A 15,825-nucleotide genomic window follows, 5' to 3' on the forward strand; every position below is an offset into this window, starting at 1 on the left:
GTTAATACTGCAGTGCACCAGAATGCAGGATTATGTGCAGTCTAATTTCCTTTAGGTCATGCTCACATTCCGTTATTTTATACATATTGAGAATAGAGCTATCTTTGCTTTGAATTTTTAAGCTGTGAGTTCTGTCTTCTCTAAGATAAATTAGACATAATTCCTAAGGCTTAGTGTGCTCTGGTGAACTACCCTAAGGGCCCAGAGTTTCAAACAAATACCTTTCTTTTTCTCCTTTCAGAAAACTAAGCTGGGTCTCAAAGTGTCCCTTGCTATTGTGATTTTTTATTATTTTCTTTCATCCTTAGAAGAAATCTTGCAGTTCAGTATGATCCAATGCCTCAGTCACAATTGGCTGAGTGTGTTTGCTTAAATAATAGCCCTTCCCAGATGGCTGATGTTAGCTTTAGGACAAAACATCATGAACCTAAAGAGTGATCAGTGTTCAGAAATCACTGGTGTGTAGCTAGTGTAAACATAATGCAATTCTATCAGATTCTCTGATTCATAACAAACCTGAGAAGAAGTTAGAGGAGGCAATTTTTTTGGTTTGCTTACTAGGAGAGTTAGTGTTAAGAGGAGTTTCGGACTACTGAGGATGAAGGGCCTCAGAAATGACAAAGGAGCTATGTGTGTGTATGTGTGTGTGTATGTCCATAATTAGATGTCATACACAACAATCATAATAGACATCCTATTTACAATACCCAGTCCAGGGAAGACTGTCAAAGAGGATAGAATGTACCACCTATTATCAAACCTATGGTAGGTTTTACTGTCTGGGAGGTTAAAAGCATCTTCAGGAGCCTCACAAGAAATCAGGCTTGAACATAAAATGGTACTTTTCTTTAATTTCATAATATACTTCCATCAAGGCATTCAAATTTTGAAATGTCAAAAGTTCATTTGCAATCTCTATATTTGCCCCATATGAAAAAAATACATTATCCCATTAAATATACTTATACTTGGTATATACTGGGACTGACTATAAGGAGTCCTTCCAAAGAACACTTTTTTTCACTCTTAAAATTAACACTCAAAGGCAAGTAAGCCAAGCAATGATTCCCTTCCTGTATATGTTGATTTACAGTTTTCAAGACATTTTCACACAGATAATCTCCTTTGATCTTTACAATAACTCTTTGGAGAAGGAAGAGTAGATATTTTTGTTTTTTTCAATCATTATTTTTTTAAGTTTGTATTTAAATTCTAGTCAGTTAACATATAGTGTAATATTTGTTTCAGGAGTACAATTTAGTGATTCATCACTTACATATAACACCCAGTGTTCATCATAACAAGTGCCCTCCTTAATACCCATCACCCATTTAGCCTATCCCCCACCCACCTCCCTCCATCAACCCTCAGTGTGTTCTCTATTGTAAAGAGTCTCTTATGGTTTTCTTCCCTCTTTTTTCCCCCTTCCCATATATTCATCGATTTTGTTTCTTACATTCCACATGAGTGAAATCATACAATATTTGTCTTTCTCTGAATGACTTATTTCGTTTAGCATAGTACACTATAGCTCCATCCATGTCATGGCAAATGGCAAGATTTCATTCTTTTGATGGCTGAGTAATATTCCATTGTGTGTGTGTGTGTGTGTATATATATATATATATATATATATATATATATATATATATATACATACATACATACCACATCTTCTTTATCCGCTCATCAGGTGATGGAATTTGGGATTTTTCCATAGTTTGGCTACTGTTGATAAGGCTGCTATAAACATCAGGGTGCATGTACCCCTTCAAATCTATATTTTTGTATCCTTTAGGTAAGTATCTAGTAGTGCGATTGCTAGATCATACGGTAGTTTTTTAATTTTTTGAGAGGGCGGGGAGAGAACGGGGTGGGGAGGGGCAGAGAGAGGAGGAGACACAGAATCCTAAGCAGGATCCAGGCTCCAAGCTGTCAGCACAGAGCCTGACGTAGGGCTCGAACCCCCAAACCATGAGATCATGACCTGAGCTAAAGTTGGACATTCAACTGATTGAGCCACCCAGGGGCCCCTAAATCATAAAGCAGTTCTATTTTTAAGTTTTTGAGGAAACTCCATACTGTTTTCCGGAGTGGCTGCACCAGTTTGCATTCCCTCCAACAGTGCAAGAGGATTCCCCTTTCTCCACATCCTCACCAGCACCTATTGTTTCTTGTGTTGTTAATTTTAGCCATTCTGACAGGTGTGAGATGCTATCTCATCATGGTTTTGATTTGTATTTCCCTGATGATGAGTGATGTTGAGCATCTTTGCATGTCTGTTAGCCATTTGGATGTCTGCTTTAGAAAAATGTGTACTCACGTCTTTTACTCATTTCTTAACTGGATTATTTGTGTTTGGGGTGTTGAATTTGATAAGTTCTTTATAGATTTTGGATACTAACCCTTTACCCAATATGTCACTTGCAAATATCTTCTCCCTTTCCGTAGGCTGCCTTTTAGTTTCGTTGATTGTTTCCTTCTCTGTGCAGAAGCTTTTTATCTTGATGAAATCCCAATAGTTCATTTTTGCTTTTGTTTCCCTTGCCTCCAGTGACATGTCTAGTAAGAAGTGGAAGAGCAGAGGGGTGCCTGGGTCGGCTCAGGTCATGATCTTGCAGTCCATGAGTTCGAGCCCCACGTCAGGCCCTGTGCTGACAGCTTAGAGCCTGGAGCCTGCTTCAGATTCTGTGTCTCCCTCTCTCTCTGTCCCTACCCTGCTCCTGCTCTGCCTCTGTCTCAAAGATAAATAAATATTAAAAAATATACATATACATATATATGTGTGTGTGTATGTATGTGTGTGTGTATGTATGTGTGTGTGTGTATATATATATGTATATGTATATATATATATATGAAAAGGAAGAGCAGCTATTATTTGCATCATTCTACCACCAGAGGAAGCCAAAACCCAGAGAGTAAGGTAGAGACTGGCCAGTTAGTTACCAAACTGTATCCCTTTTCCTTTTTGGCATACATCAAGACTACATTTCCCAAGATCCCTTGCAGTTAGTTGTAAACATGTGATGGATCCTGTCCAATAGAAGGTAGATAGAAGTGATTTGTACCACTTCAAGGGCTAACCCATAAAACTCTCTAAAATATAAGCCCCTCTTTTTTTTTTTTTTTTGAACACCAGCAGTTTAACAAATATTTATTGCACATTAGCAATACCAGGTATCAGAAACAGGAGCACAAGATGTCAGGGAATATGTGGAGAGAAAAGGGAATTCCAAAGTGATGGCAGAACAGCTCCTATAAAGAGCTGGGAGAGACAAGGGTGCAAGAGAATGGAACACTCAAAACAGACCATAGCAGGAGCCCATTGAAGAAGAACCAAAGGGCTAGAACATTGAATGGTCTTGACTGTCCCCTAAGTAATTAGGCAGCTGTCCCAGTGAAAATGGTGGGTTGGCACAGTCAGGGAGAGAGCATGCCTCTCATTCTTTCTTGTTATTGACCAAGTGAATGAAGATTACTCAAAAAACTTAAGAGAATACCAAGGCTATAATAGGGAAGAAGTCTGAGTCACCACTTGGAGGAAAGTTGTCCAGAAAAACCAGGAATTTGTTTTAGATTGTTATGTGGGTGAGAAATAAGCTTACATTGTTTTAAGTGATTGCAATTTGGCAGTTGTTTGTTGCAGCAGTTACCTTAATTAACACAGAGAAGTTAAATGATTTGCCCAATGTTATACAATTAGTTAGTTTAAAAAATAAAGCCAAGGGGCACCTGGGTGGCTCAGTTGGTTAGGTAGCCAACTCTTGATTTCGGCTCAGGTCATGATCTCACAGCGTTCATGAGTTCGAGCCCTACATCGGGCTCTGCACTCACCACACGGAACCTGCTTCAGATCTTCTGTCTCCCTCTTTCTGCCCCACTCCTCTCAAAAATAAACAAATATTTTTTAAAAAATTTAAACAGGACTAGAACTTTGTTCTTCTCATGCCTAGTTTAATACTGATTCATTTACCAGCATCAATCATATGTAAGGCAACTTGCTGTCCCCTGGTGCTAATCCAGTAATTGAAGGATTGAAAAGTATGACAAATAAGTCACATCTAGGCTCTTTATACCTCTTAACTCTCTGATAATATCTTCTGTTTCTTCCCTGTATTCTTCCAGTAGTTACTTTCTCACTTACCTCAGTAACAACCAAATACAATGACAGATACCAGGTTTTACTAATCTAAGAAGACCCATATCTGAAAATGATCTCTCTTGAGTTCCCTTTCTTCCTGATAGTACAACCAAAAGTTAATAAGACATATATTCTCTTCTACTGAAATAACCTAATAGATTTCCTTTAAAAGTAAACTGATAAATGAATCTGCCAGTACATGCAGATAAAAGGCAATGACTGAAGTCCCACTAGGCATGGGTCATAGACAGATTCTATCAATGAGTTAGAGGCCAGAGGGCAAGTGTCAAGGCAAGGAGATGTAGTGAATCCTTTAGGTGAAAGACATTAGGGAGATGAAGATTCCTTCAGTTTGGAGAGAGGCACAGGCAGTTTTTCAGGACCTTGGAGAGCTCCTAGTGAGCACCATGGCTCTGAGAATGCTTAGTCTGAGACTCAATCATGTACTTTGCCCTTCTGAACTCTCTAGCTTATAATAGGGGTCTTGTCCTTTCTGTGAAAGTCTTCATCTCTCAGGAATAAGAGATTCATTCTTATTCTTTCTCAGTAAAAGGCCTGTGTCAGTAGGTAAGTTGGAGCGGCCTCATCTAGCCTTACTGAAAACCACAGATGCTCACACAATGGAAAATCAAAAGTGCATTCTCAAGGGCCTTCATCCTCTGTTCATGTTTTGGAAACTGTCTTCTGGGTTAGAGGCTGGTGCTTAAGTGGTCCTGGGCTCTAAACATTTCACCCAACCAAAACCATATTACTATATGAACTACATCCCTATAATCTGAACAGGATGATCATCAAAAATATGGACCTTTTCTTCCTGAAGGTGTGTTCTCAAGCATCTTAATATTCTATGAAAAAGGATTCTACAGAAAAATTAATTTAAGAAGACTTGAATTAAAATACTAAGTACTTAAGGTACTTTCATATATTTTTTCTCTCTTTATAAAATACAATGTGATGAACATCTTCAGGCATATAAGTTCTTTTCCTCTCTTGAGACTATTTTTTCCTTTGGAGATATGTTCCCCAAAGCAGAATTCCTAAGTTAAATGATTTTAACAATGCTACCAATTGACAGGTATGGCCACATTCAAATGTGTAATTGTGTAATTTTACTTTTGTCAGCAGTGTATTAAAGTATCAGTTTCACTAGTATATGATTAGTAATTTGATTTGTATTCTTTGATGTCTGTACCTAGAACTACTTTATTAGAGTGCCTAGAACTTTATGTGTCTGGCCCATAGCAGATGGTCAATAAATATTTAAGACTGAAGTGAAAGGTTAACACTTTCCCACATATCTGTTTACTTAGCATAGTTCCTCATTTGGAATTGTGTTGTCTTTTTCATCTTTATTATTGTGATATTAAGAGTTTCTTTTTATCTTGTCTAAGATTTTAAGCCTCTGTTTTCCACATTTGTTAAACAACATTTCCTCTGCTTTTCAAAGTTATTATATTAAAAGTTTTAAGTTTTTATGTAGTCAGATTTGTCAGTCATAATTGTGAGGTTTATTACTTTAAAGCTTATAAACTTAGAGAACCCCAGAAATCTCATAAAATTCAATGTTTTCTATGAATTAATTTTTATATATATTTTATTCATCTGGTATTGTGGGGTGAGGTGTAGGTCTAAACTGATTTTTATCTAAATTAGTAACAGACATACCAATATAGTTTATAGTTGAATCATCTTTTTCCACAGTGTCTTATGACTTTTACCAGTGGCTCTTGGTAAGATGTGTGGGTTGAAACAAGAGGATCAGTTTCAAATCTCATGAGAGAATGTAATATGAGATAAAAGAGAGTTATCTAATATTTTGCTATGTGGGTTCAAAATCCTGCTCTGAAAAGGTTTACAATCTTGTTGTCAAAGGTCAGACTTTTAATTCATTTATGTGTTTGAATATAACAATCTAGTGGCCGTGAAGTGTTTCAAAGTGGGTGTTGAAATTTCACTTACACCACAATTTAGATTTTCAATGTAAATGTAGTTTCTTTCTTTTTGTTTAATGTTTATTTTTGGGAGAGAGAGAGAGAACATGAGCGGGGGGGGGGGGGGGCAGAGAGAGAGGGAGACACTGAATCCAAAATAGGCTCTGGACCCTGAGCTGTCAGCAGAGACCCCGATGCAGGGCTTGAACCCACGAACCTGAGATCATGACCTGAGCTGAAGTCGGACGCTTGATCAACTGAGCCACCCAGGCACCTCAGTTTCTTTGTTTCTTAAAAACCTGATATATTATTCTTCACAAATCCTTATGGCACTTATTTCTGACCCCTGGGGACTTCTCAAGGCTAGAGCCTGGATAGTAGAAATGGAATTGGTCTAGGAGAAAAGGTGTCATTGTATTCTCTGGTGCTGTCTCCCCTGCTATCCTTGAGGTCAGCACCTGCAGTTGATCAACTATAGGTCTGTTTCCATTTTTGGTTTTTTGGCTCAGTCACTATTCTAGAAGAGTATTGGCCCTCTCCCCCAGCTGCTTCAATCTCATCTCTAGAAATCCCTCTGAATCCCTGTCACAACCTCCTTCTCACCCCCTAGAAACAGAGTTTACCCTTTATCCTCTGCTCCAGGTCACTGTGCCCTGTGGTGGCCAGCTGCATGGCAGGCTTTTGGGCTCCAACATAGGATCCATACCACATGGAAACTAAGGTTGACTCAGATGTGTTAACCAAGTCCTCACTGCTGAGGACACTAGTGGTGCTCCACAGTGATCCCCTTTACCAACCAATTCAGCAATCCTCCCAGATGTTGTGTGTTGGTTGCTAACAGCTTACAAATGTCCCTTTCTTTAAAGAACATGACCCACTGAGTGGGGACCACTTTTGCCCAGGAAGTTATGCTCACCCCCACCACTGGGGTACAGCCCACAGCAAATGACTAAATGCTACAGAGGGGTATGGGATTCTGGCCCCCTTGTCTCGAGGGGAAACAACTCTATGGTACAACTCATGCTACAGAACTCCCTATGGGATCAGGCTGGAGCTAACAACATCCCCTTGCTTAGTACCTTCCCCTGCCCTGTCCCACTTCCCTCATTCTCTTTCTGCTGAGAGCATTCCTTAAATAAACAGCATGCATCAGAATATTTGTTTCAAGCTCTAGTAAACATGACCTAAGACACTCACTATGTCTAATAATGCCTCTCTTTACTAGGCTGAGTCATCCCATTTTGACAAATGGGTCTCTGTCCAGAGGACTCTTCTGAGACTTTCAGACCATGAATGAGACAAAGGTTCCCTGTTTTCCCCAAATTTGTTGGTCAGCACTATCCCATAATTTTCCCCAGGCCATGCCTATATAAGAGTTTTTAATACATCAAAATACTAGTTTCCTCGGTTTTGTGAATTGAAAATACCTTCCCTCATTCTATGATTGTTCTTTTCACTCATTTTTGATAGACAGAAGTCTGCTTTCCTTATAATTAAGGTATCTTGTGTATATTGTTTGTGTAATTCTTCCCTACCCACAATTTCATGAAGATCTTTTCCTATATTACCTTCTAGGAGCTTTTTATTTTTCCTTTCATAGTTAGGGTTTTAATACACCTGGAATATATCTGGAGATACACTGTGAGATAGGGGCTTAATTATAGCCACTAATCTCAGTACTGTTTATTCCAAAGATGACATTTATCCTCTGTTCTACATTGCAAAGTAAGTGAAATACTGACCTTATGCATGGATAGGTTTTTGAGTTCTTCATTTTTTTCCACTGGCCTATTTTTCTATCCATGAAAAAATAATATACTGTCTTGATTACTACAGCTTTATAATAGTCCTCTTATCCAGTGGATAAAGTCTTCCCTTTAATCTTCTACTACAAAAGGGTAATGGCTATCCTTAGTCTTTTTATTTCCATATGAATTTTAAAATCAGTTTGTCAAGTTCCACCAAAACACATTTATTGGAACTACACTGAATTTAAAATTAAATTTGGGGAATTTGAAGATGGCAGCATAGGAGGACGCTGGGCTCACCGTGTCCTGATGATCACTTAGATTCCACCCACATCTGCCTAAATAACCCAGAAAACCGCCAGAAGACTGGCAGAACGGACTCTCCAGAGCCAAGTGCATACGAGAGGCCCACAGAATAGGGTATGAAGGGTTGAGAGGCAGTGTGCACTACACCTCCCCGGAGGGAGCCAGGGTGGAGGAGGGGCAGCCCGCTCGGCAAGGCAGAGCCCCCGAGTCTGGCTTGCAAAAGCGGAGGAGCTGGACTGCATGAGTTCTGACAGCCAGCGGGACTTAACATCTGGAATGTTATAAGTCAACAGCTCTGCTCAGAGAGCGGGAAGGCTAGAGGACAATGGGAGGGAGAGTTGTTGAGCCCCAGAAGACAGAGCTCAGCTTGGCGGTGAACAAAGGCGCTGGCCAGCGCCATCTCCCTCAACCATCCCCCAGCCAAAATTCCAAAGGGAACCAGTTCCCTCACAGAACTTGCTTGCACTGTGCAAATCCCCAACACTGTGCTTCTGTAGATCCATCCGTGCGACAGGTCTGCCTCTCTCCCAGTACCGCAGGGCCCCTCCCGAAGTGGACCACCAAAGGCAAAGTGAGCTCAGCCTGCCCCTCCCATCCCTGTGCACCTAGAAGATCCACCCCAACTAATACACCAGACCCCATGAGGGCAGCACCACAAGCATGGCAGTGTGCAAGTAACCCAGACAGGGACCACACCACTCCACAATGAGCCCTGCCCCTGGGAGAGGGGAAGATAAAGTACACACCAGTCTGACTGTGGCCCCAGCTGTGGGTTGGGGGCAGACAGTGGGTCTTAAAGCGGCCCCACCCACCAACACAAATTACTCCAGACAGCACAGGGGAAGAGCCATGCAGTTCCACGCCACTCCAGGGACTATCCAAAATGACGAAATGGAAGAATCCTCCTCAAAAAAAACTCCAGGAAGTAGCGACAGCTAACAAATTCATCAAAAACGATTTAAGCAATATAACAGAACATGAATTTTAAAAAACAGTCATAAAATTAATCGCTGGGCTTGAAAAAAGTATACAGGACAGCAGAGAATCTATTACTACAGAGATCAAGGGACTAAGAAACAGTCAGGAAGGAGGAGCTAAAAAATGCTATAAATGAGGTGCAACATAAAATGGAGGCGACCACAGCTCGGATTGAAGAGGCAGAGGAGAGAATAGGTGAATTAGAAGATAAAAATATGGAAAAAGGGGAAGCTGAGAAAAAGAGAGATAAAAAAATCCAGGAGTATGAGGGGAGAATTAGAGAACTAAGTGATGCGATAAAATGTAATAATATCCGTATAATAGGGATTCCAGAGGAGGAAGAGAGAAAGGGGCTGAAGGTATACTTGAACAAATCATAGCTGAGAACTTCCCTGATCTGGAGTAGGAAAAAGGCATTGAAATCCAAGAGGCACAGAGAACTCCCTTCAGACGTAACTTGAATCGATCTTCTGCACGACACATTATAGTCAAACTGGCAAAATACAAGGATAAAGAGAAAATTCTGAAAGCAGCTAGGAATAAACATGCTCTAACATACAAAGGGAGACCGATAAGACTAGTGACAGATCTATCTACTGAAACTTGGCAGGCCAGAAAGGAATGGCAGGAAATCTTCAATGTGATGAACAGAAAAAATATGCAGCCAAGAGTCCTTTATCCAGCAAGTCTGCCTTTCAGAAAAAAAAGGAGAGAAAAGGTCTTCCCAAGCAAACAAAAACTGAAGGAACTCATCACCACTAAACCAGCCCTACAAGAGATCCTAAGGGGGATTCTGTGAGACAAAGTACCAGAGACATCACTACAAGCATGAAACCTACAGACATCAAAATGACTCTAAACCCATATCTTTCAATAACACTGAATGTAAATGGACTAAATGAGCCAACCAAAAGATAGAGGGTATCAGAATGGATAAAAAAACGAGACCCATCTAGTTGCTATCTACAAGAGAATCATTTTAGACCTGAGGACACCTTCAGATTGAAAGTGAGGGGATGGAGAACTATCTGTCATGCTCCTGGAAGTCAAAAGAAAGATGGAGCAGCCACACTTATATCAGACAAACTAGACTTAAATTAAAGGCTGTAACAAGAGATGAAGAAGGGCATTATATAATAATTACAGGGTCTATGCATCAGGAAGAGCTAACAATTATAAATGTCTATGCGCCAAATACAGGAGCCCCCAAATATATAAAACAATTAATCACAGACATAAGCAACCTTATTGATAAGAATATGGTAATTGCAGGGGACTTTAACACTCCACTTACAGCAATGGATAGATCATCTAGACACACGGTCAATAAAGAAACAAGGGCCCTGAATGATACATTGGATCAGATGGACTTGACAGATATATTTAGAACTGTGCAACCTAAAGCAACAGAATATACTTTCTTCTCGAGTGCACATGGAACATTCTCCAAGATAGATCACATACTGGGTCACAAAACACCCCTTCATAAGTATAAAAGAATTGAGATCATACCATGCATACTTTCAGACCACAGTGCTATGAAGCTTGAAATCAACCACAGGAAGAAGTCTGGAAAACCTCCAAAAGCACGGAGGTCAAAGAACACCCTACTAAAGAATGAACGGGTCAACCAGGCAATTAGAGAAGAAATTAAAAAATATAAAGAAACAAATGAAAATGAAAATACAACAATCCAAATGCTTTGGGATGCAGCTAAGGCAGTCCTGAGAGGAAAATACCTTGCAATCCAGGCCTATCTCAAGAAACAAGAAAAATCCCAAATACAAAATCTAACAGCACACCTAAAGGAAATAGAAGCAGAACAGCAAAGACACCCCAAAACCAGCAGAAAAAGAAATATAATAAAGGTCAGAGCAGAAATAAACAATATAGAATCTAAAAAACTGTAGAGCAGATCAATGAAAGCAAGAGTTGGTTTTTTGAAAAAATAAACAAAACTGATAAACCTCTAGCCAAGGCTTCTCAAAAAGAAAAGGGAGATGACCCAAATAGATAAAATCATGAATGAAAATGGAATTATTACAACCAATCCCTCAGAAATATAAGCAATTATCAGGGAATACTATGAAAAATTATATGCCAACAAACTGGACAACCTGGAAGAAATGGACAAATTCCTAAGCACCAACACACTTCCAAAACTCAAACAGGAAGAAATAGAAAACTTGAACAGACCCATAACCAGCAAAGAAATTGAATCAGTTATCAAAAATCTCCCAACAAATAAGAGTCCAGGACCAGATGGCTTCCCAGGGAAGTTCTACCCAACGTTTAAAGCAGAGATAATACCTATCCTTCTCAAGCTGTTCCAAAAAATAGAAAGGGAAGGAAAACTTCCAGACTCATTCTATGAAGCCAGTATTACTTTGATTCCTAAGCCCAGTAAAAAAAAAGAACTACTGGCCAATATCCCTGATGAATATGGATGCAACAATTCTCAATAAGATACTAGCAAATCGAATTCAACAGCATATGAAAAGAATTATTCACCATGATCAAGTGGGATTCATTCCTGGGATGCAGGGCTGGTTCAACATTTGCAAATCAATCAATGTGATACATCACATTAATAAAAGAAAAGAGAAGAACCATATGATCCTGTCAATCGATGCAGAAAAGGCCTTTGACAAAATTCAAAAACTTTCTTAATAAAAACCCTCGAGAAAGTCGGGATAGAAGGAACATACTTAAACATCATAAAAGCCATTTATGAAAAGCCAACAACTAACATCATCCTCAATGGGGAAAAACTGAGAGCTTTCCCCCTGAGATCAGGAACACGACAGGGATGTCCACTCTCACTGCTGTTGTTTAACATAGTGTTGGAAGTGCTAGCATCAGCAATCAGACAACAAAAGGAAATCAAAGGCATCAACATTGGCAAAGATGAAGTCAAGCTTTCACTTTTTGCAGATGACATGATACTATACATGGAAAACCCAACAGACTCCACCAGAAGTCTGCTAGAACTGATACATGAATTCAGCAAATTCGCAGGATACAAAATCAATGTACAGAAATCAATTGCATTCTTATACACTAATAATGAAGCAACAAATACAGAAACTGATCCCATTCACAATTGCACCAAGAAGTATAAAATACCTAGGAATAAACCTAACCAAAGATGTAAAAGATCTGTATGCTGAAAACTATAGAAAGCTTATGAAGGAAATTGAAGAAGATATAAAGAAATGGAAAAACATTCCCTGCTCATGGATTGGAAGAATAAACATTGTCAAAATGTCAATAGTACCCAAAGCTATCTACACATTCAATGCAATCCCAATCAAAATTGCACCAGCATTCTTCTCAAAGCTAGAACAAGCAATCCTAAAATTGGTATGGAACCACAAAAGGCCCCGAATAGCCAAAGGAATTTTGAAGAAGACCAAAGCAGGAGGCATCACAATCCCATGCTTTAGCCTCTACTACAAAGCTGTAATCATCAAGACAGCATGGTATTGGCACAAAAACAGACACATAGACCATTGGAATAGAATAGAAACCCCAGAACTAGACCCACAAACGTATGGGCAACTGATCTTTGACAAAGCAGGAAAGAATATCCAGTGGAAAAAAGACAGTTTCTTTAACAAATGGTGCTGGGAGAGCTGGACAGAAACATGCAGGAGGATGAAACTAGACCGCTTGCTTACACCATTCACAAAAACAAACTCAAAATGGATAAAGGACCTGAATGTGAGACAGGAAACCATCAAAACCCTAGAGGAGAAAGCAGGAAAAAAACCTCTCTGACCTCAGCTGCAGCAATTTCTTACTTGGCACGTCCCCAAAGGCAAGGGAATTAAAAGCAAAAATGAACTATTGGGACCTCATGAGGATAAAAAGCTTCTGCACAGCAAAGGAAACAATCAACACAACTAAAAGGCAACCGACGGAATGGGAAAAGATATTTGCAAATGACATATCAGACAAAGGGCTAGTATCCAAAATGTATAAAGAACTCACCAAACTCCACACCCGAAAAACAAATCCAGTGAAGAAATGGGCAGAAGACATGAATAGACACTTCACTAAAGAAGATATCTGGATGGCCAATAAGCACATGAAAAGATGCTCAATGTCACTCCTCATCAGGGAAATACAAATCAAAACCACACTCAGATATCACCTCAGGCCAGAGTGGCTCAAATGAACAAATCAGGAGACTATAGATGCTGGCGAGGATGTGGAGAAACAGGGACCCTCTTGCACTGTTGGTGGGAATGCAAACTGGTGCAGCTGCTCTGGAAAACAGTATGGAGGTTCCTCAAGAAATTAAAAATAGATCTACCCTATGACCCAGCAATAGCACTGCTAGCAATTTACCCAAGGGATACAGGAGTGCTGATGCATAGGGGCACTTGTACCCCAATGTTCAGAGCAGCAGTTTCAACAATAGCCAAATTATGGAAAGAGCCTAAATGTCCATCCACTGATGAACAGATAAAGAAGTTGTGGTTTATATACACAATGGAATACTACGTGGCAATGAGAAAGAATGAAATATGGCCTTTTGTAGCAATGTGGATGGAACTGGAGAGTGTTACACTAAGTGAAGTAAGTCATACAGAGAAAGACAGATACCATATGTTTTCACTCCTATGTGGATCCTGAGAAACTTAACAGAAATCAGGGGAGGGGAAGAAAAAAAAAGAGGTTAGAAAGGGAGGGAGCCATAGCATAAGAGACTCTTAAGAACTGAGCATTGATTGGGGGTGGGAGGGAGGGGAAATTGGTCATGGGTATTGAGGAGGGCACCTTTTGGGATGAGCACTGGGTGTTTATGGAAACCAATTTGACAATAAATTTCTTTTTTTTTTTATTTTTTTTCCACTTTTTTATTTATTTTTGGGACAGAGAGAGAGCATGAACGGGGGAGGGGCAGAGAGCGAGGGAGACACAGAATCAGAAACAGGCTCCAGGCTCCAGGCTCCGGGCCATCAGCCCAGAGCCTGACGCGGGGCTCGAACTCACGGACCGCGAGATCGTGACCTGGCTGAAGTCGGAAGCCTAACCGACTGCGCCACCTAGGCGCCCCGACAATACATTTCAATTAAAAAAATTAAAAATAGAATTACCATATGATCCAGTAATTTCACTATTTACCAAAAAAATACAAAAAGACTAATTTGAAAAGAATATGCACATATGTTTATTACAGCATTATTTACAATAGCCAAATTATGGAAGCAACCCAAGTGTCCATCAGATGAAAAGATAAGAAGACATGGGGCGTGTGTGTGTGTGTGGGTATGCATGCATGCAATGGAATATGATATATATATATATATATATACACACACATATATATACATATATACACACACACATATACATATATATATATACACACATTATATATATATATATATGCGCACAATGGAATAGTACTAAACCATAAAGATGAAATATTGCCATTTACAACAACATGGATGGATCTAGAGTATAATGCTAAGTGAAATAAGTCAATCAGAGAAAGACAAATATCATATAAATTCACTTATATATGGAATTTAAGAAATGAACGAAGAAAAAAGAGAAGAATAAAAATCACTCTGAAATACAGAGAACAACATGGCAGTAATCAGAGGGAAAATGGGTGGGGGAATGGATGAAACAGGTGAAGGGATTAAGAGTACACGTATCATGATGAGCACTGGGTAATGTATAGAATTTTCTAATCACAAGCAGGTGAAGATGGCAGTGACTGTTCCACAGCAGCACTGGACCATAGAGTAGCTGTGCAATGGGCAGCTACCCAAGAAGGACATTATCAAGTTTCTACAGGACCACAGCTCAGATTTCTTTCTTTCAGAACATAAGTTATTAGTAAACATTAAAAATGTGGCCAAAACAGCTAACAGGGACCATTTGGTTTCAGCCTATAATCATCTTTTTGAATGAGTTTCAAGGGTACTGAAAGTATAAGTATCTGAGCAGGTGAAAAATGTGAAGTTTAATGAAGACAAACCCAAAGAAACCAAGCCTGAAGAGACTCTAAATGAGGGTCCACCAAAATACATTCTGTTCTTAAAAATGGAGATAAAACCAACTTTCCCCAAAAGAGACAGGTTGTTCACTGTTAGTATACAGGAACACTATAGGATAGGACTGTTTATGATATTAATATTCAAACAAGTTCAAAGAAGAAGAAAAATGCCAAGCCTTTAAGTTTTAAGGTTGGAACAGGCAAAGTTATCAGAGGATGGGATGAAGTTCTCTTGACCATGAGTAAAGGAGGAAAGGCTCGACTAGAGATTGAGCCAGAATGGGCTTATGGAAAGAAAGGACAGCCTGATGCCAAAATTCCACCAAATGCAAAACTCATTCTTAAAGTGGAATTACTGGATATTCTTTGAAATAGCAATGCTTCAGGTATAAAGACATCAGCAACAATAAAACATGGCCCTGAAGAAACTTATATAACTAATTTGAGCTGGTTACTATTGTAAGGGAAGAGTCAACTGGAAAATTCAAGAAGTCAAATATTATTTACTCTATCCCCAACTTTTAAGATATGCAATCCATCATAATTCCCTAAAGTGTGAAATATTTTACTACAGCTGCATAAAATATTGGTTATGGGGAACTGATTTTCCTTTTACCTCAGGTTGTAAACTAAAAGGTTCAATAAAAATGTATCAAGTGTCAAAAAAAAAGAATTGTTAAATCACTATATTGTATACCTGAA

The 15,825-nt window shown here is 39.3% G+C and overlaps 1 pseudogene; it reads left to right on the top strand.

The window, feature by feature from the left end:
• Window positions 1-14,831: 14,831 nt before the first annotated feature.
• Window positions 14,832-15,532, top strand: LOC122476790 (annotated as a pseudogene).
• The last annotated feature ends 293 nt before the right edge of the window (window positions 15,533-15,825 follow it).

The sequence above is a fragment of the Prionailurus bengalensis genome, chromosome X (assembly GCF_016509475.1).
Source record: "Prionailurus bengalensis isolate Pbe53 chromosome X, Fcat_Pben_1.1_paternal_pri, whole genome shotgun sequence".
In the NCBI taxonomy this organism is placed as follows: domain Eukaryota; kingdom Metazoa; phylum Chordata; class Mammalia; order Carnivora; family Felidae; genus Prionailurus; species Prionailurus bengalensis.